The sequence below is a fragment of the Panthera tigris genome, chromosome A2 (assembly GCF_018350195.1).
Source record: "Panthera tigris isolate Pti1 chromosome A2, P.tigris_Pti1_mat1.1, whole genome shotgun sequence".
Lineage (NCBI taxonomy): Eukaryota > Metazoa > Chordata > Mammalia > Carnivora > Felidae > Panthera > Panthera tigris.
Genome location: NC_056661.1, coordinates 28276426 through 28299446, shown reverse-complemented (window position 1 = coordinate 28299446; position 23021 = coordinate 28276426). Strand labels below are relative to the sequence as shown.

The window sequence follows — 23021 nt, the reverse complement described above, 5'->3', positions numbered from 1 at the left end:
GGAGGGCGTGGAGCTGGCTGTCTTCCCTGTGTTGTCTTTTCACTCTGGAGGAACTGGAGGCTCAGGGGAGACCTCTCTAGCCATGGTGCTGTGCTGGCTAGGGGGGAGGGCAATGCAAGTAACAGGTAGCTTCTCTTTTTATTATTCGAATACTCTCTGTCTTTGTCTTTGTGGCGCAGGGTGGGCTTCTGCCCTAAGATTCTTTGAGGGGTATCTTATTCTTGGGTCCTAAGATTCTTTGAGGGGTATCTTATTCTTGAATAGATGTTAGTTGTTTTTCTAATGAGGGGAAGGGAAGTCAGGAATAACCTCTTTTGCCATCTTGGTGAAGTCACTCCCATTTGTCACATCTTGATGCAGCATGCAAGAAAAATATACATAGTTCTTTGAAAAGGCTATTAAAATACCCCTGGATTTTGACCTACTTCAACCAAATAGTGTATCACAACACAATACAGCAGCAGATATAAGAATCTACTGGTCTTCTATTAAGCCAAACATTAAAAAGACTTTCAATACTCTGAAACAATGCCACTCTTCCCGCTAGTTCCTTTCGTTTGTTTGTTTTAGAAAATATATCATATATGTGTATATGTAATAGGTTTATTATTGTTATTTTAAAATAAATTAGTAGGGTTTTTTAAAAAGTTTTGTTTTAATTTCTAATATGGTAAATATCTGTAGATAGGACCTACATACACAAAAGCTCTTTGGGGCCTTTAATAATTTTTAAGAGTGTGAATGAATCTTGAGACTAAAATGTTTGAGAACTGACGGCTTGGGGAAACCTTTACTAAAGATGTTCCAAAGAATGCTGTCCCCTGGGAGACTCGACAGAAACCCAGCAGCCAAAAACAAAAGGCAACATAAAGCAAGAAGAATTTGGTAGTTAAATAAGTTTAGAAATGTTGCTTGCTCTAGTCCCTTTGGAGATGCACAGTTTGTAACAGCACATTAAATGTTCAATTTGAACTTTCTTCAGTTCTCAGTCTTTCCTAAACTCATTTGATCATGAAAATATTTTTCCAAGGGATATGCTTTGGGATACTGTTTCCTTGCCAACCATGAATGTTATCATTTTAAATATTTTCCAGTACGATAGGTTGAAAAGTGGTATGTTATTATTTACTGGCTTCTGAAAGCTGGATTTTTAATTTAAGGTCAGTCATATCTTCCTTTAGAACAGCTTCTAGCTGACAATGTCCTCCACCCCCACCCTTACGCCATCAGGGAGGGCAGGTTTGGCCACCAAAAAAATGTTTCACCACATTCTGACTTTTCAGTTTTATGAACTTGGGTTGTTTATTAGTCTTCAAAAGAGGGAAATTAATGCAAACCAATGATAGTAAGAATGTGTCCAGAGAGAGAGAGATCTTACATACTAAGGAATTGGGAAAGGGATCTTTGCTCTAGGACAGACAGCAGTTAACTTGGCAGTCTGTGCCTTTGATTGAAATGAATGTCCTTTTGTAGGACCTGATTTGTCCTTTTTGAGTTAATGGTTACTCATTCATACATGTTGTCTGATTTGGTTTCCTTGGAGGAATTACCCATTCTCAAGGCTGTCTAAATAAGCAGGGTCACTTTTATCACCATGTATTTTCCTCCCTGTAAATAACGATCAACTGGAATTCTAGTTTAGGAATAGGTTTGCTAATTGCAGTTCTGTAGTTGCTAGGACAAAATTATACTTGAAGGTAAACTTGCTAACAGCTGTATTTCTATTTCCAAGAATCTATCCTAAGGCAAAAACAGAATGCAATTGAAAAATATATTTATAAAGATGTTCTCTCTAGCATTGTTTATAATAACCAAAATTGAAAACTAAAATGTTGACACGTGTGGAAACAATGAAATACTATAGTATATTATAGTATATTTACATAGCAAAATGCTATACAGGTCTTAAAAACTCTGGTTTTAAGACTGTTTAGAGATATGGAACAATGTTCCCCAAATAATATCAGTAAATATAGTAGGACAAAAATGTCACAATATATGTTGTTAGATCATTTTCCATAAAAAGTTGTTCCATTTTACATTTTCACCAGCATCTTTGGGCATGCTTCTTTCCCTACACTCTTGCCAGCTATGAGTGTTATTTTAAATATTTTCTAATTTGATGGGGTAAAAATGATATAGCATTCTTAAATTAAGGAGACTTTCAACAGGAAGACAAAGAGCAGTAATTGACATTTCCAGACGAGACTTCACTCTAATTGCTACTTTGCGGGCAGAACATTGGGCGGCACTGACTACAAGATGGGCTAACTCTGATTAGTGACACCTGACATCTCCAGGGGTCTGGGAGAAACTTCTAGAGCCCAGAGAGGTGATTTGAGTCCAATTAAAAATAACCAAGAAAATTCCATTGTAGTCAAATTTAGCCATTTGTAATTTGTCCTTGGATAGATTAATATAAATACTATATTAAGGTTATCTCCATCCATGTATAAAACCCTCATATAAACATTTAAGGAGACTGAGAGGCAGGGAGAGAAAATAAGCTTGTTTGTCTCCTGTGTGTCAGAGGCTTTGCCATTTTAAAGTTCTAGTAGGTCATGGAATTGTCTGTCAGGTAATTAAAATTGTCATACAGTTTCCATCTTTTATATCCCTTACTTAATGCATGTATGCATAACGTTTGCAGAAAGCCTGTGAGCTTTTTTGGAGCCACTAAGGGGACTTGTTGGCTACTGCCATTCCCTGCCACTCACCATGGATGTGCCAGTCATACCTACCGAATCTGTTGTCATAGTCATACTGCAACTGGATAGAATATTGAAGGAAATGTCAAAAATGTAGCCATGTGAGAAGAATCAGGAGGCAGTATTACTATTCAAAGAGTTAGCTTCCAGCTTGGGCTCCTATCTGCATGGAGCGTGCTGAGGTCTAATTTCAGCCGTGCAATTAATTCTCGGACAACATGAGAAAAGATGTAACTGCCACATTTGTAAAAACTTGGATGTTGTTTCACTAATTCATGTACTTATTTTCTTTACGATTTTATCTGAAAGCGTCTTTTGAGGGCTTTTTGTTGTTGTTAATTTTTAAAAAATCTTTTGAAAGATGAAAACGCACAAAAACAGAATTCAGCAAAATGTAAATGAATCAGAGCAAATGGGATGCAAGCATATATTGTGCAGATCCGGGATGGAAATAGAGATGTTTGTTCTTCCTTTTTTTCAGGAGAATCATAGAACTTTCCATTGTGCGTCAGACATTGTGTTTTATATTCTCTATTCTGAGACATTTAAAAGGTGACTAAAAGCAGTTTGAAAATGTCGAGGCTATTATTGTGCATTCTGACAATAAAGTGTTGATTCTAACACAGAGATCTGTCCTCTAACCCTGATATGATCTTTCACCACTGCTGTAAACTTCTTCCTTTTAAAATAATGATTCCACGTTTAATGTTTTTCCTTTTGCACTTTTCTATAATACAGTCCCTTACTTGAATTATAATATCCTAGATTTAGATTTTTAGAAATATCCTGGATTGAGTCGTGGAAAATGGCTATTGTCTGTTGAATAAAAGATATTAGGACACTGGCCTATTCATTGTTGAGATATACTTTTGAGAATGCTGTCACAAAAAATACATACTTCTAATATATTTTCATTTAAAGGAAAGATTATTTTAATACTTTATTGTATAATAGAGGGGTCACGATATTAAGATAATCAGCTAGGTCTTGCTAGGGTTCGAAAGTAGAGGTGAGTCAAGGGTGTGTATATAGGAAATGCATGAATACCTTCTGAATTGAACTGTAGAATATTTAGGCTCTTTTCAATAGTTATGTAGTGAATTTTTTGTGTGTAAGTGTGTATAGTCTTTACAACTACGTGAATATGTTCTTCAAGGCTTGCACATATTTACTGGAAACTATGAGTTTTAAAATTGCTTTTCTCTGTAAGGGAGATCATGTTTCTCTTTCTTGTCTTATTTTTATGGCTCTTTTTCATGACTCTTGCGGTGACCAGCATTCACTTTATTAGCCCTACAGGATGGCTGTGCAAGAAGGTGAAGGTCCTCATTTCCCTTTGGTCTCCATTTTCTTATCTGTAAAAGAGGTTTATTGATGATCTTTAAAGCCACTTTAATCTGTTGACTAGTATGTTCATGTATTCTTCTTTAATCCTGCATTCATTATAGATTTATGAGGATAACCTACAAGCATGTCATGAAAGTGTTTTGAAAATTGTGCAGTGTAGAGATATCTGGTATCATTCTCTGTGACTGCTTTTATGCCTACACAAGATTACATTTTCCAGATGTGTAGTATCTTAAACTTAAAAACAGTTTTTTATGGTGGACTTAATACAGTATATACTAAACAAACACTTTCTGATTGGTTCATTTTTTTTTTTTAATAAAAAGCTTGTTTATTTATTTTGAGAGAGAGCATGAGCAGGGGAGGGGCAAAGAGAGAGAATGCAAAGCAGACTCTGCACGGTCAGCCCTGAGCCCAGCGCAGGGTTCAATCTCACGAACCATGAGATCATGCATGACCAGAGTCGAAATTAAGAGTTGGACACTTAACCAACTGAGCCATTCAGGTGCCCCAAGATTGGTTCATTCTTAAGCCAGGGATTGTTTAGGTCTTGGACAGAATGGCTGTCATCTGCTGGTTCATTACCACATTTCCTTTTAGGCATTTCAGGAGGTGAAGGGGCAAGCCGATATCTGAGACGTAAAAATGAATATATTGCCAGTCTTCCAGACTACCTAGCAGTTGGTGGTCAGTTTTGAGAATATTGCTTTCCAGAAGCAGCTATCATGATTTCTCAGAGGACTGGCCAGTGAACAAAGTATGACCCATGAGTGAATCAGGGCACTCTATCCTCCTATTTGATTTGTGTTTAAAATCGAACTAGAACATTGTTGCAGAAATTAAGATGCAAAAGCTCATTGCAAAAAAAAAAGTTTCAAATTGGTTTTTATGTCTCTTTGTGCCTCGAGCAAACTCTTGATCCACGTAACAATAACCCCTTGAAATGCTATTTTAGATTGGAAGTGCTGAGGCAACACTAATGATTTTAGAGCAAATATGTTACTCTAATTTCCTCCATCTGCTATGAATAAAAGGATATGAGTATGAAGTCTGGGAGAGTTGTGGAGAAAATTGTTTCTTAGAAAAGTTGGAGATATTTTTAAATGTGTGCAGGTGTGAGGGAAGAATAATTCTTTTTTTTTTTATTTTGTCAAGTGTTTCAAAAAATGGGAACTTTATTGTAGCTTAATGTAAATGTCAAGAAAATATCTGCATAGCTTTGCTAAGACTCCAGGAGAGTATCAAATAACTTGAGGACGAACTATCCAAATTGTATTGTGATATGCATCTGATGATTCAGATGAAAACATTTTTAATGGGTTTGTTTAGAAGTTCTTATGAGTGATAAGAGCTACTTCTATATACTTGACTGAATAATTCTTTTCTTTCTTTGAGGATTGTTCCCTTTTGACTGAATCCTCATGTAGTAGTATGGGAAGAAAAGGGTATGTATCCTCCTAACTTCCTGGTCAACTCTACTAGTCAATACTGGTACTACCACATGTTTGAAAAAAAAAATTCTGTAGTCATTTATTTGAAAATCTAGAAGAAATAGTGATTCTTTAGGAATATATATATGATCAATATTAACGTAAGAAAAGTTAAAATATTTTAATAACAATAATCAGAGAAAAAAGTGGAAGATTATTAAAGATGTCCCACAAAAAAAAAAGGCCCCAGGCCCAGATGGTTTTACAGCTAACTTAAATTTAAGCTTTAAAACAGTTACTCCTTATGGTTATTAAACAGTTCAAGACTATAGAGAAAGAGGGAAGGTGCCTCAAGTAATTGTACAAATCTAAACCTAACTTGGTATCAAAACCTGATATTGAAAGCTCTAAAAACATATTTTATACCAATTTCATTTTTGTATGTATAAGTATATAATTTTTAAAATAGCAACTTAAATCCATCTGCTTATGAAAATATGAAATGTTTGAAATAGGGTTTTTTCAAAAATTACAAACTGGTTCAAAATTGGATATTTATCCACACACACCATGCAATGCATCAGCAAATTAAAAGATAAAAATGATATGATTATATCAATACATGCTATGTTAGTTTCTTAGGGCTGCTATAAACAAATCACCAAACTAGGTAGCTTACGACAACAGAAATTTTTTCAGTTGCAGTTCTGGATGCTACGTGTCCCAAACCAAGGTGCCAACAGGATAATGCTCTCTTCAAAGTTTGTAAGGGATTATCTTTTCTTGCCCCTTCCTAATTTCAAGTGGCTGCTGTCACTCCTTGGTGTTCCTTGACATATAGATGTACCACTTCAATCTCTGCCTTTGTCATTACATGGAGTTCTCCCTGTGTGTCTGTTTGTGCCTCTCTTTTCTCTTCTTTGGGGGATAGCATCCACTGGATCAGGGCCCACCTTAATCCAGTATTGCCTTTTCTTAAGTAAGTACATCTGCCAAGACTCCATTGCAAAATAAAGTCACCTGAGATTCCAGGTGGCCATAAATTTCAACCCAGTACACATGCCAAAAAGGAATTTGCTAAAATTTATTGCTAAAGAAATTTTGAATAACTTTCAAAATAAAATGGGCATTGAAGCAAGTTAATTAAACAGAATAAAATGTATTCACAAAAACCTATCGTAACATTACATTAATCAGTGAAATATAAAAGCCATTCCTATTAAAACCAGGAAAAATGCAGAGGAATACTGTGAACATTGTTACTTAACACTGTGTTGCAGGTTCTACATGATGAATTAAACAATAAAATTAGGGAAAATAAATATTGGAAAATGTTAAACAGAGTTGTCTTCATTTTCAGATGATATGATTATATTCCTAAAAAAGTTAAGACTGTTACAGAAAACATGTAAGCTGGAAGGCCACAAGGTAAATATATTAAAATCAAAGCTTATTTATACCTTTAATAACCAGTTGCAAAGAAATAGAAAAATTTCATTTATGTAAACCAAAAATATAAAATCTTTAGTAACACATTCATTATTAAAGAAAATCATCAAACTATACTCCCTAATATTTCCTATTCTAAAATGTCATTCCTTTCTAAAATAATGCATATGTCAATGATTCCAGTCACAATTGCAAAAGATTTTTATTTTTGCTCTTTTTTCTAGACATTAAAACTTAATATACAGTTGCTGCTTTAAAACAGCATGTTATTGGCCATGAGAAAAATTGACAATGGAATAGAAAAAAGTCAGAAGCAGATCCAAGTATATATAATAATGAGCTAAATAGTTAGCAAAAGTGTTTTTTCCCCCCAGTGGGAAATGTATGTTTCCATAAAAAATGAGATTAAAGTTGACTTTTCATATGTAAGTTGTGAATGATAGACCCCTATTTCTCACCATAAAAATTTAAAAGATAAATTTTAGATGAATCAAAGATATAAACAATAGAAATATTAGAAAACTAAGAAATCCTATACGCCTATGAGATAAAGTTTTACATTATATTTCAAACAATGGCTGAAGATATTAATTGGTAATTCACAATGGAGATCTGCTCAGCCTCATTAGCAGTCATCATAGAAATACAAATCAAATCATAATGAGACAGTAGGACATTGTCATATTCTGATAAATCTGGCATTATCTATCAAAATTAATGGTATGCCTATTCTTTGACACCATACCTATTGGGAATCTTTAATCTATTGTATAAAAATGTATATTCAAAGATATGTGCTGCATTGTTTTAGTGGAAAAAACAAAACAAAGCAAGAGAAACCAATCAAGAAGCTCATTAATAGGGACATTGTTGACCATATTTATAATTGTAGAGTGGAATAATATGCAACGAATAAAAATAATTAGGTAGATCTATATGTGATGTCCAGTTGTGTCCATGATGCAGCTGGTGAATAATCTTTTGACTAGAGCGATTGGGAAAGTATTGAGCTCATTTAAATGAAAAAGAAAAGAATAGCTCTATATACAATTATGTGTTTGTATATATTTGGATAAAGCTAGAGAAACTGTGGAAGCATAAACAAGTACTTCTTTTTATTACAATGGGAAAATGGGATTGGCCATAGGGCAAGGGGAAAGTACTGATTTATTTTATATGTGTGTATATGTTTATTTAATTTATTAAACAGAAACATATGTGTTGATACATATGTTTGTGTTTTTGTGTATTATGCTATTTTTTACAATTAAAATAATTATTTATTATCTGTAGAATGTTTTTCTGATCTCATATACATATGTATGTGTGCTAAATCTTTACAGTATTGTAGGGGTGACTGGCTCAGTCGGTTAAGCATCTGACTTCAGCTCAGGTCATGATCTCACATTTTGTAAGTTCAAGCCCTGCATCGGGTTCCAGACTAACAGTGCAGAGCCTGCTTAGTATTCTCTCCCCACCCCCCCATCTCTCTCTGCCTCTCTCCGACTTGTGTGTGTGCTCTCTCTCTCTCTCTCTCTCTCTCTCCCCCTCCCTCTCTCTCTCTCAAAATAATAAACTAAAAAAGTATATAAAAAATCATTACAGTATTGTGTTTTAAGACAGTGCTTTTACCACATTAAAAAGTGGGCAAAATGTTTCAATGGCAATTTACTAAGGAGGTGAAACAAAACGCCAGTAAAACTTTCAGCTTATTAGTTATTAAAGCAAAGATAATAAGAGCAATAATGGTTTTTTGCTCAGACTGACAATTGTCCCCAAAATTGATACGTCTCAATATTGTACAGACTGTAGGGTATTGTCCAGAGTATGTGCATAACTTGTTAAACTTGCTGGAGGGCAGCTTGGCCATATTAACTTAATAACTTTGATAATATCCATTATCAGAATGCTTTCCTGTCCAGCCATACTACTTCTAGAAAGTAATGCTAAGGAAATAAGATGTTTATTTCATTACAGCTTTGTATATAATAATGAAAAAAGCTAAATTCACTTATAAGTTATATTACAGCTATTTACACACACATTCACACCTACACAATTATAACATTATAATGAACATTTATGTATGATGGTGTGAATTTCCACTGATGGCATAGAAAGTTATGTATAAAACACTTGATCAATGTGTTAGATTCCAGTTGTTATGTACCATGACGTAATTTTGTGATATATTCATGCATTAAAATGAATGGAAGTAGACACACCAGACTGTTTGCAGTGGTTTTCTGTGGATGATATGGTAACAGGTTATCTTTTATATTTTTCCGTACTTTTTGAACTTTTTGAAAAGTGCTTGCTGTACTTTTATCAAGAGAAATACATTGGTTGTTTTTTTAAATTTTGGATTAAAAAAAAATGACCCAAAAGACCAAATTGGAAATGTTTTAAAAATTAAGAGTGACAGGGGGGCACAACAGAACAGGGAAAAAAGTGTGTATGTAGACTTGGTGAAGAAAGCATTACTGTTAATAGTGTCATAGTACCAGCTGTTAGTTGGTAATATAAGGCCTATGGGGAGGCCTTTGGAAGGACTGCTTTGAGTCTATTGTTACTTAAATATCTGACCTTTTTGAATTAGCTCTCCTGCCATAGGCAGCTTAACAAGGGATTCTTCACTAACATGTGTACTTTATCTTATTTGTTTGGATTTAGGGTTTCCAGTTTTTCTCCAGGGAGTACATTACGTTCCGTTGCTTGTTCCCAAACACTTATCTTGGAAACAGCACACCTTTCTGGTAGAAGGCAAATGTCATGACTGAAGGCATGGGACAGAACCTGATTAATATTCCTAAAATGCCTCATTTATGTTCCTAGAAGCCAAATCTGCATTCTTTTCAGTGGTATAGAATGTCAGTACAAATGCTCTGTCTATGCTGAACCTGGTGGAGAGGGGAAAAAAAAAACCCACACTCCACTTCTTTATTTAGAGTTTGCTTTGAGAACCGCAAGCACTATTTGAAAGGTCATCCCATTTCAAGTAGCAGATGGATAGGAAAAAAAGACTCTGGCTTTTACAAATAATTTAATTGAATTCTCCTTGCCATTTCTGGAGGCAGTTCAGGATATTTTTTAAAGCATTGATCCATAATTATCTTTCAGAGTGGTTAGTATTGTTAGACAGATGTGTAATTCTTTGTGTATAAGGGAGCAATGTAGCACCCGTTTTACCTAGTTGATTGTCTTTTCCTTTCCTGTGCAAACAAGTGCATATAACAAAAGAAAAATCATTGCTTTAAAAAAAGAACAAATTAATTTTTTTTTCAGATTTGATTTTGACTTCAAGCTCTTTTTTCTTAGGCATGGTTGTATTTATAAAGGTCAGCTTCTTTGCCTTCCTATAAGCAAATTATAATTTGCATCTATGTAGCCTACTTTTGTTTACAGTGCCTGTATACAAGAACCCCAGGGGTGTCATAAACCATGAAACACAAATTTATCATATTAATAGGATATAAAACAGGAATAACCAAGACTTCTAAGAATGCATTGTATCTGTGGCTTATTTTGCCTTCTTTTTAAGTATTTGTAATCTCATTTTGCTATTCTGATTGGGGTAAGGATGAAGGATGGGATGCTCAATTAAATTAGAATTTCAGATAAATAATACTTCTTTAGTATAAAGTATGACCTATGTGTGATGGGTGATGGGTATTGAGGGCACCTGTTGGGATGAGCACTGGGTGTTGTATGGAAACCAATTTGACAATAAATTTCATAATAAAAAAAAGTATGACCTATATAATAAGCTGGAGAGTCACCTCAGAATAGAGAATTTTAAATAAAATTGTGAAATATAATAAATATAATAAAAGTGATAAGACATGTATGTCCAGTTTAATGAATAATTATAAATGAAAACGTGTCAAGACAGGTCCAGTGCTCCAAGAGTCCCCTGCAAACCTCCTCTGATCTCAATCCTTTCTTTGACCACATTAAAGGTAGTTGTTATCCTATCCTTTGCAATAATCAATTCCTCGTATTTCTTCTTAATTTTTATCATCAATGTACATACTTCTAATCACTACGGTTTTTCATATTTTAAATTTTATGTAAGGGGAATGACTGCATGAGTTTTTAAAGGTAAGATATTAATAATTCTATTCAACTTAGGGGCAAATACGAGTGATGTCCTTCCATCAAATTATGAAACAGACAATCTTCTGAAGCTTGAATGTACTTGGGTTTTCTGTGTAACAATCACTGAAGGGTAGTTGTTTAAAAGAAATCTTAATGAGCTCACTGATATAATGGTGCCATAAATATTTGATATTCTATACTTTCCCTTCAAAATGTTTGTTCTACCAAGCCTCACTAATTTCTTAGAACATGAGGTCAATCCAGTGGTATTTTCACTGGGTTTCTGTTTCATTGGTATCAGTGGAGTAAATCACATCAGTAACCTGTCCAAGGTCATAATTTCAGCCATAAATGGATACAGAGCCTTTTGATTTATTATTCATATGGATAACAATACTCAGAATGACTAAGGAACATTCCCTTTTATATCATAAATTTTATCTGGTGACATTTAAAAAAATGTGTCCCAGAACCCAGCCTGCTGATCCATGGACTCTCTCTTTCCTTTTGTTAATGACACCATCTTTTGCTTTAATCGTTTCTTCTTTACCTCCTTCATGCTGAAGATGGCACATTTTCCAAGCAACTTTGAAGAGTAACCATCACAGGAGGAAAAATAATAAAAAATAATTTAAAAACAGATTTCTGCGTGTTTAAGAAAATCGGCAATTTTCCATGGCAAGCACTTGAAGTCAGGGATGATTTATTATTCATTTGACTGTAGTGAATATTCATGATTTGCATGTTAAATTAGAATTATTGAGATTTTTGTTTACCCTAAAGAAGGTTGGGAAGTTGTGTGTTTAAAATTTGAATTTACTAAAATTTACTTTTTAAGAAACAGAATTTTCTGTCTCAAAGGAACCTTAAAAATGATCTGGTTAAATTCTCTAGATAGCACATATAAAAATATGAAATGTTTTGTAAAAACAGGACTGATCTAGTTATGTTATATGAGGGCACTTTGGTAGAGAACCCTGGTTTGTGTCTTTCTTTCATTTTCTCCTCTGCTCCCTTTCTCTCCCTCTCCCTGTATCCTTCCCTTCATTCCTTCCTTTTCTTCTTCGTTTTTTCTTTTAAAGCAGCAGGACCCTTTATTCAACAAAAATCTTGCCCCGAAGCTCAATATTTAAAATAGAGTTACTCTGTTTGAATAGAGAATGAGGCTGGGCCATACCTTTCTTATCTCCACTCCACCACACAGACCCCCAGAGTATCACCATAGAGCCCTTGGCCTCCCATGATCACTGTTTTAAAACCGAGAGAACTGAATAATGTATTATCAAACGCCGATGTGCCAGACACTCTTCTAAATATTTTACAAACATTAACTCACTTAATGCTCAAGGTAACACTGAGATAATAATAATTATTATTCTAATGTTATAGATGAGGACACTGAGACACAGAGAATTTCAATAAGTTACCCAAGATCATACAGCTATTAAATGGCAGACCCTGGACAGTCCTGTTCAGGAGGCCCTGTTCTTACCCAGAATGCTTCGCAGCCTCACTTTAGCAGGAGCAGCCATTATATTCACCTCTTAGAAAGGATTAGGACTGTGCTAGGATTAGGAAAGGATTAGGACTGAACTTTACATTCATTATAGCTGATGTTTTCAGAGTAGCCAGTGAGGTAACAGTATTGTCCCCAGTTTACAGATGCAGGAAACGAGGCATAAAGAAGTCACATCACATTTCTGTGAGGGTCAAGGCCAGGATTTGAACCTTCACAGTTTGACTTCAGAGCTCATGCTCTTAACCCCTTGTTTCATAGGTATCTATGAAAATGAAAATATTTGTTTTTAAAGAATTATGATGCTTTTCATTTTCTTTCATGTTGGGTTCACATTGGCTAATGCTATAGAGAATATCTATATTCTGAGTAGCCCATCAGTCAGCTCTACCAGGGAAAGATCGTGCTCAGAGAAAATTCAGCATCTTAGTGTCCTATGTCCTACCCATGCCCTTATGGTTCTCACATTTGCTTTCTGGTCCTTCCCTTACGAGCCTACTTAATTTCCTCAGTATTCTCTGCAGCTCTATTAAACAATACCATCAAGCATTCCTATTTATCTCACAAAGACTAATGGCTCATCTCCAAGGTCAGTTATCTGTGTTTTGATTTAATCCTCTCAGATATAAAAAGTCTTTATCTTGTTTGATGGTTGTAATGGTGGGAAATGTTAGACTCTATTTCAGACTACTGATAGAGGACCTTCTCTCTATTCAGTGTTGGTCCAGATAAAGACCTATGTATCCAGAGCAGCTGTGTCCAGCATGCAAGCATAAGATGATTCTTAGAGGAGGAGCAGTAAGAAGCCTGATGGCCTAAGGTCTAGTACATATGAATGAATGGGTGTGTGCTACTCATTAAATTGTGTTGCTTTGGCCCTTTATCTGCTGTGCAGAAAAATTTTGCAGCACAAGTTCAAGAGAAGGGAATTGGCTGCTCTGTGGCCTTCAGTACTAGCAAGGCAGAAAGCAGTTCTGTGTCAACTCTGTACTAATGTGTTTCTTTTTGGAAAGTATAGTTGATTCCTTAAAACTTAATATGCCTTTGTCAATTCCCTCTAATATTTACCTATGACTTTAGCCTCTTGAGTTAAATCTTGAGTAAACATGGTGATTTCCAGAGACCAATAAGTAGAGAAATACCTACTTGGGCAAATCAAAACCTATGGAAATCTCGCTCCTACTTACCTCCTATCCAGATAAAGAGAAACATTTAAAAATGTGATCTTTATTCTTTCCCCAACGAAAAGTAGTGCTGCACAAAAGTAAAATAGATAGGTCATGGTTCAACCTATTTAAATGAAAAATAATTCCTTTTTTGGGAGCATCTGGGTGGCTCAGTTGGATGAGCATCCGACTTCGGCTCAGGTCATGATCTCACAGGTCGTGAGTTTGAGCCCTACATCAGGCTCTGTGCTGACAGCTAGGAGCCTGGAGTCTGCTTCGGATTCTGTGTCTCTTTCTCTCTCTGACCCTCCCCGTTCACGCTCTGCTCTGTCTCTCTCAAAAATAAATTAACATAAAAAAAATTAAAAAAATAATTCCTTTTTTTAAATGTTTATTTATTTTTGAGAGAGAGAGAGAGAGAGAGAGAGAGCACATGCAAGCGGAGGATGGGCAGAGAGAGAGGAACAGAGGATCTGAAGCAAGCTCTGTGCTGATAGCAGGCTCTGTGCTGATGTGGGGCTAGAACTCATGAAGAGTGAGATCATGACCTGAGCCAAAGTCAGCCGCTTAACTGACTGAGCCAGCCAGGCACCCCTGTAAGTACTTTTTTGAAGCAGTTACTATTATTAATGCAGATTTTTATCTCTGCATTGATGTAGATAACAAATAGTAGTTGGCATGTCATTTTATTAGCTTCCTATAACTGTTGTAATAAGTCACCACAAACATAGTGGCTCAAAACAAGACAAATTTAGTATTAAAATCTGAAATGGATTTCACTGAGATAAAATCAAGGTGTCGGTTGGCCTGAATTTCTTTCTCAAGTCTCTATGGGGTCATTTGTTTCTTTGCCTTTTTCAGTTTTTATAAGTTGCCCACATTCCTTGGCCTGTGGCCCTCATCCCTGTTCAAAGCCAGAAATGGCTAGTTGAGTCTTTCTTTTATTACATCACTCTGGCTGAGTCTTTTACCTTTCTCTCTCTATATAAGAACTTTTGTGATTACATTGGAGTCACCTAAGTCATAGTGGATAATATCTCTATTTTAAAGTTAGGTGATTAACAACCTTAATTCTCCTTTGCCATGTAACCTAACGTATTTGCAGAGTCTAGGGATTAGGATGTAGACCTCTTTGGGGAAAGGTATTGTTCTGCCTACTAGAGGGGACAGTAATATTTTTGGAAATATATTTGTTAGTATCAGTCCTAATTAAAACAGTATAACTATGCTGAAGGTAGAGAGGGTACTGTGGATTGTTGTTTTTATTTTTGAGAGAGAGAGAGAGGGAGAGAGAGAGATAGAGACAGACAGTGTGAGTGGATGAGGGGCAGAGAGAGAGGGAGAGGGAGAATCCCAAGCAGGCTCTGTGCTGTCAGCATGGAGCCCGGTACAGGGCTCAATGTCACCAACTGTGAACTCATGACCTGAGCTGAACTCAAGAGTTGGATGCTTAACTGACTGAGGCACCCGGGCTCCCTATGTTTTTTATATTTAGATTGGACATAGATCTAGGCAGTGGTGCTAAAAGATTCTATATCATCCCAAGGAACTCTACAAGATGGCTGCTAGAGACTGGGAATTGGGATAGAAATTCTGGAAACCAACTGAGGACCCAGTTGTAGGGGACTTAAGTGACACATAAGTAAAGACAATCATCGTCTCTTTCTTGGCGAATGCTGGCTCTTTCATGATAAAATTGAAAATTTAGAAAATCATAATGGACAATAAAAAAGAACAGTATCTCAGAGACTCAGAGTAACAGACCTCTCAGGATGATTTGCCACAGGAACTTGAAAAGATGTTTAGAAGTTTGGTATCCTCGGAAACTTCAGGAAACAAAACGAGAAATGAGAGAATAAATGATGGCTAAAAGAAAGTAGTGTAGTTTGGAAAAAGAGATAGGTTAGTGAAGCAAACATGATAAAGAAACCAGAATGCCATACAGAATTAAAATCTGTGTTAGAAGCTGGAAAGAAATCAGCATTAAAAAATACAGAAGAAAATATAGACTATAGAAGAAAAATTGATAATTCTCAAAATGAAGAAAAGGACAATAAAATTAATGAAATAGAGAAGATTAAAAATACAGCAGAGAGAGATCATCAACTTAAACATTGGACCAAATCTAAGAATTATAGATATTCTTGAGACAGAAACAATTTGGAAAACAAGAGGTAATCAAAAATTAATAAAAGCTCTTCTGAGCTAAAACAAAAACAAAAGCAGAAAAGCCTCAGTATGCAAATTGCAAGGGTTTTTCATACTCTAGGCAACATTAATGAAAAGGGTTCCATTCTATTACAAGCTGGCAATTTTTTTAAATTATAAGAATAAAGAAAAAATTCTTCAAGCACACGGGCAAAGAAAACCAGTTTACCTTATAAAAATACAAAAATTTGCTTGGAACAGTTTGGGAGAGTGTACAGAAAAAAGGTAAATATACTCAGGTTGTCTTTCATTTGGAAAAGTAACAGAAAGAGATTCTCAAATATGCAAGAGAAAAGAAAGCATACACTTCTTTACCAGGGAAATGGCTTAGGGATGTAGCCCAGGTCAGTGCTATTCAAAGTGAAGTACTGAGTCCAGTAACAGTGTTATCTGGAAACTAGTTAGAAGGACAGATTCTCTGGTCCACTCCAAACCTCCTGAAGCAAAATCTCTGGAGATAGAAGGCAGCAATCTATATTAACAGTGTTCATAGGAGATTTTTACATGTACTAAGATTTACGAGGCACTAGTCCAGGAAACAGAGAAATGGAATTTACAAATTCTGTAACAGAGAAGTAAATGTTATTAAGAAACTGATTATTAATAATGTAGCTACTTGAACACAAAGGGAGACTTAAACAATTGTAACTTAGTTATAACACTGAATGCAATTGTAAAACTATACTTTTGAAAGACAAAATACATAATATAAGATGATGCTTTAGTATTAAGTATTTAATATTCAAAAAATTAATACTAAGTTGCAACAAAACCTAAGGTTATATTTACAGAATCTGGAAATAAAATGGTAATAAATATTCATTTCAGTAGGGGTGGACTCAACGATTTCAAGTATTGGAAAATTTTAAAGTTTAATTACACATTCAATAAATTATTCTTTTTGGTATACTTGTTATCACTGTTAGAAATCAAAGTAGGTATGACTTCCAAATCAACAGAGAGAGAAAAGAACGTGCTGCCTGGTCTAAATCACCAAGCATACAAAGCAAGGAAATTTACAGTGAAGCAGAAACTATGTAAAGACAAAGGAAGATCTGTACAGAGGTACAGTCAAACATATCATTTATACCAACCATAGTGTAAACTCACCTACTTGAAAAACAAGGCAGATAATTTGACCAATTAGTCCATCTGAACATTGAAGTTCAATGAAAGTATACTATGTTTGTAAAAAGCCATGCTTTAGTTTTAGTATTCTTTGGTTAAGTCTTACAACTGCCACATATTACCTGAATAACCATGGGAAATACATTTAACCTATTTGGCTTTAAATTTTCTTGTGTGTAAAATAGGAATGACATTTCCCATGTACCTTACATGATGTGAAGAACAAATGTGAATGTGAAAGCATTCTCTGAAGCTGAATCATTATAAAAGAATCATATAAACCTGTTAAAATACAGACTCTCTTTTTCAGCTAAAAAGCAAAATGTAACCATGGGTTACTGAGAAGAGATATACCTAAAACAAAGAAACTCACTATGACTAACTCAAATGAACAAAAACAACAACAGGGGTGTCTGGGTAGCTCAGTTGGTTGAACCTCTGACTTTGGCTCAGGTCATGATCTCACAGTTTGTGGATTCAAGCCCCATGTTGGGTTCTGTGCTGACAGCTTGGAGCCTGGAGCGTGCTTCAGATTCTGTATCTCCCTCTCTCTTTGTCCCTCCCCCATTTTCACTCTGTCTCTCTCTCTCAAATACAAACATTAAAAAAAAAATGTTTAAAACAACAACAACAAAAGATGCACAAGATATATTAGGCAAAAGCAAAATAAAGCAAAAAAGCAATCTTGGCAATATTTACACACAATAGAGTCAAAGATTGTGAAAATATTAAATGTGATCTAGAAGATTATATTCCCTCTCAAATAGACTTCACAATGAACATAAGACAGCCTTGAATTGTCATTGACATGGTAACAGCCTCAAAATGCATGAAACAAAGCCTGTTACAAACATAAGGAAAACTTGACAGAAATAGAATTGTTGTATGAGATTTTAATACACTTTTATTGATCTTTTATGGGTCAGATAAACACAGAATACATGGAGTATTTTTTTGTATTAAACATAATTTATTGTCTAATTGGTTTCCATACAACATCCAGTGCTCATCCCAACAGGTACCCTCCTCAATGCCCATCACCCACTATCCCCTCTCCCCTACCCCCCATCAACCCTCAGTTTGTTCTCAGTATTTAAGAGTCTCTTATGGTTTGCCTCCTTCCCTCTATGTAACTTTTTTCCCCCTTACCCTCCCCCATGGTCTTCTATTAAATTTCTCAGGATCCACATATGAGTGAAAACATATGGTCTCTGTCTTTCTCTGCCTGACTTATTTCACTTAGCATAATAATCTAATAAAACTGATTTAATAAATATTTATTAAACTTTGTCCTCCTGAAACAAAAAAGCATACATTAAGGAGCCATCAAGCATTTAGGAAAAAGTTGATCATTTCTTATACCTTAAAGAAAACCATAGTATGAAACATAAACTGTTTATAGGGTATATGCTCTGCCTACAGTGAAATAAAGCTAGAAATTAATAACAGTTTAAATGCATAGCTCAACAACTTGAAAAACTGTAATGTCAACAATTAAAAACAAGAATTTCTTTTAAAGAGCTATAGGGTCAAATAAGAAATCAAGCCTAACATAAGCAGTGTTAAAAAAAGACAACTCTACGTATACACCTTTGAAATAGACAAAGCCGTATTTAACAGAAAATTAATAGCCTCAAGAGCTCTCATTATTCAATGATAAAAGCAAAGTCAACCCACAGGAAAAAAAAAAGTAGTGAATTAATAAATAGAGACCCCTTTTCTATCACATAGCACAACAAACAAGCATTACTCATTCAGTAAGTTAGGAATAGGATGAACTTACACAGCATATTACAAGATATCAGAGACTTATATAGGAAGATAGGAAGGTACATTATTTAATGTTAACATTGTAAATATTCCTTTTATTGCCACAAAAGAGTGTGTTCGCCCTTGCTGTAACTATTTCAACATTGTGCTAGCCATTTTACAACATGAATCCAGCTAAGGGTATAAGGTAATAAGATTAAATATGATATATAAAATATTGGGAAGAACAGATAAACCAGTACTATTTAAAAATATATAATTGGCTGTTCAAAACTCAACTAAAATGCATTAAAAATGATAGAATTCAGTAAGGTAGCTATATGTAAGATTCCAGTGAAGTATCAGTAGAGTTCTTACACATTTATAAGGACAGCAAAACTGTAGGATTCACAAGGACACTAAAATGGGCTGCACAGTAACTATATAAAAAATGTTGAACTCTACCAAACAAACTTAAAAGAAAACCTAAGTAGATGAGAAGTACCACTTTCCCTCCTGGGAAGACACAATCTGTTTAAAGTCTATATGATCACAATCAAAATCCCAATAGAATTTCTTAAGAGGCCTTGTGAGCATCTTGTAGATTTTGAAAGGGACAGACAATACTTTAGAATAGTTTTTGAAAAAATGGATGGAAAAGATTTATTTTAAAGGAAGAACCATGATGGGGTATTTACCTACTAAAAAATTAAAACATTTATACTGTGGGGTTTTATACCAGACAAATACATCATTGGTTGAAATGAGGAGTATAAAAACAGATCCAGGTATACATAAAATTGTTTTATTGTTAAGGTTGGAATATTAAATTGGTGGAGGAGGGGATGGGCTTTCAGTGAATGGGACAATTAACTATCCATCTAAACATGGTATACATATTACCACACACACACACACCCCTCCAGTTATGCTAGAGACTTAAATGGCTTTTAGCAATGATTTAAACACATTAGAGGAAAAATATAAGAGATATCTCATAACCTTGGAATCTAACCTTGAGGAAGAAATTTTTATATAAGACACAGTACATAGAGAAAAGAAATGGACTGATTTGACCTTGTGAAAGTGAAAAAAATCCATATGACATGACATCTTTGTAGACTTTCAGGTTCATTCATATGTATTTTAGTTCTTCTGGGCAAATAGAATGGATATACTTCCTTACCCACTTGAATTTAAGTGAGGCCACCTGTTTTGCTGTCAACAAATGAAATGTGAACTGAAGTGATAGAGGTTGGCTCTGGGTATAAACATTAAGAGCTAGTGCATTATTTACCGTGTTCCCTTCCCCCCCCCCCTTTTTTTTTTTAAATAAAATTTTTTTTTAACATTTATTTATTTTTGAGACAGAGAGAGACAGAGCATGAATGGGGGAGGGTCAGAGAGAGAGGGAGACACAGAATCTGAAACAGGCTCCAGGCTCTGAGCAGTCAGCACAGAGCCCGACGCGGGGCTCGAACTCACGGACCGTGAGATCGTGACCTGAGCCGAAGTTGGACGCTTAACCGACTGAGCCACCCAGGCGCCCCTCCCCTTTACAGGATGATAAGTAGATAGTGAAGGTCACCTGCTTGTGTCCTTAAGTGCAGATGACATGAGCCTTTATTAATCTGGGAAATGGAAGTGTGTTATAAGTCAGGAAATAAACCTTTGTGTGTGTGTTTTTAAGCCACTATGGTTCTAGTAGTTCTTTGTTCATGAAACATTACTGAACTCATCAGGACTGATGTAGACAACTTAACAGTTAAACACATAAGGACAGTGATTTCTGCTTCCCATACAACCAAGTAAACTCCCACAGGAAACAACTATAAACTCTGATCAAAATGCAAAACAAATAAAACAATTCTCTAAAGTATGTGTAGAGTGAACAAAGGCAGGTAGACTCTGTGACACCTGAAAGAGGGGATTGGCATGGTTTAAGTTTCCCATCCTGAGGTCAAGCTATAGGCAGTACTGCATAGGTAGGTGAAACTCCAGTGGGAGACCCACAGTCTTTCTGGCCAAAAGAACCTGAGTACAGAATTTGGTGTGACTGTAGCTGTTAGAAAGTGGCAGGGTGATCTCAGAAAGGAGGGAGCCAGAAAGTGACAACTACAGATTCTTAATATCAACTCTACCCATATCATTGACTGACCCTTGGAACACACAGATGACAAGCAGCAAGTGAATTTGAAGATAGATAAAATGTAAATTTTCTCTATGAAGAGCGAAGAAAAAAAAAGAAAAAGATTAACCGCCCCCCACCCCCACCAGAGTCTCAGGATCCTGTGGGATATTAGCAAAAATTTTAACATACTGGTAATTAGTGTCGCAGAAGGAAAGGAGATAGAGAAGGGGCATAAAAAGGTTTTGAAGAAATAATGGCCCCAAACTTCCCAAAGTTAGTGAAAAAGATGTATTTTCCTGTTCGAAATGCTGAGGCACATCATAATGAGCCAGGTGAAAATCCAAGACACCATCTTGAAAGCAGTCAGAGAAAAACAGACAATGTACAACAAGGGAAACACATTTTGAAAACATGCCAACCTGCCTTCAAAAACGATAAAAACGGGAAGACAGTGGGACAATATCTTTCATGTGCTGAGAGGAAAATAAACTATCAATCCAGAATTCCATATCCAATGAAACTGTACTTCAAGAGTGGAAACAAAATAAAGTTGTTTTCAGATAAAGAAAACTGCAAGTATTTATTGTCAGCAGACAAACCTATACCACAAGAAATGCTATATATATAAGAAGTTCTTCAGGATGAAAGGAAATAATAGAAAACTTGTATCCTCAGGTGAGAACGAAGAGCAATAGACCTAAGTAGTGAGGCAAATATAAAAGCCCACTTTTTTTCTTTTAATTTTTTAAAAAACGTATGTCTATTTAATAGCATCTAATAGCATTTAATAGCAACATATGTCTAAATAAGAGCATTGTCTTGTGGGGTTTATAATGCATGTAGATGTTATTCAGATGACAACCTGAATGGAGAGGGGTTTGTAAATTGGCCTATACAATTATAAGGGTCATATATCTTATGTGAAATGGTATAATAGTAACTCTAGGTAGACTGAAAGGAAAGGATGGATTGAATTCCAAATAATCTATGCAGATGGGAATCATGGTTCCTAGAAGGCAGGGGGAGTATGTGTGCACAGTGGAATCTTGTAGATTTTTACTGACCCACATTTTAGGCAGGGGGAGATATCACCATTTTCTCTATGGACTCCACGTCAGGCAGTTTCTTGAGAAATAGCAAATTGGCCTTGACTAACCTTTGAATTGATTGTTCAAGGACAGTTTGGGAGACATAGCATGGTTTCTTATATATGTCTATTTCATTCCCAACATGGGGACTTTTGAGAAACCAATATGAGTGGGAAGGATGTAATAATTTTGACAGCAAGGTCGTTTGGTGATTTAGTGTGGTTTTGAAGTAGGCTCAAGAATCTGACCAAGTGTTGGGAAGGGAGCCAAGAGTGCATCATGGAATGTGTTAATGAGCAGCTCAGCCTTTCCAGCCTTTCCTTGGAAAGGTCCGTGGAGCTGGGATGGGGGAGCTGAATATTGACCTTACCCTACTCTATGGTGGGGCAGACTTTCCTTCAGTCTGAGGTGTGAGGAGGGACAGAGATGACAGGTCACACAGTCTGATGGAAGGCAGCACATGGAGCAGAATGAACATGAACTCTGGAGTTTACAAGTCTTACATCTGAACTTGTCTACACCATGTCCTGCCGTGTGACTTTGAGCCAGTGTGTCAGGCTGAAAAGTGGTTCCTGCAAATGTTTCCAAGTCAAATTCCTGGAACATGTGAATGTGACCTTATTTGGAAAAAAAAAGTCCTTGCAGATGTGATTTAGTTAAGAATCTCAAGATGAGGAAATCATCCTGGATTACCCCAGGGAGCCCTAAATTCTATCATAACTATCTTATAAGAGAGGGCAGAGGAAATTTTGAGACACACAGAAAAGAAGGTTATGTGACCTAGGAGGCACTAGAGTGATGTGGCCTCAAGCCAAGGAATACCAGCAACCACCAGAAGCTCAGAAAGACAGGGAATGGAATGTCTCCTGGAATATCTGGAGGGAGTGTGGCTCTACTAGTACTTTGACTTCTGAACTGTGAGAATATAAATTTCTATTGTTTTAAGCACCAAATTTGTGTTAATTTTGATAGCAGCCACAGGCAGGAAACTAATACAGCCAGC

General features: G+C 35.6%; 1 protein-coding gene and 1 long non-coding RNA gene across 6 annotated transcripts in view; one reads left to right on the top strand and one right to left on the bottom strand.

Moving 5' to 3' along the window:
• FHIT (fragile histidine triad diadenosine triphosphatase) overlaps nt 1-23021 on the top strand; it is a 1407272-nt gene that overhangs the window by 471910 nt on the left and 912341 nt on the right. The gene's annotated exons all lie outside the window — the stretch shown is intronic.
• The window catches only part of LOC122236686, a 61648-nt gene continuing 42302 nt past the window's right edge, over nt 3676-23021 (bottom strand). The window contains exon 4 of the long non-coding RNA XR_006214878.1: nt 3676-4063. This is a non-coding gene — a long non-coding RNA (uncharacterized LOC122236686). The remainder of the gene's footprint in view (nt 4064-23021) is intronic.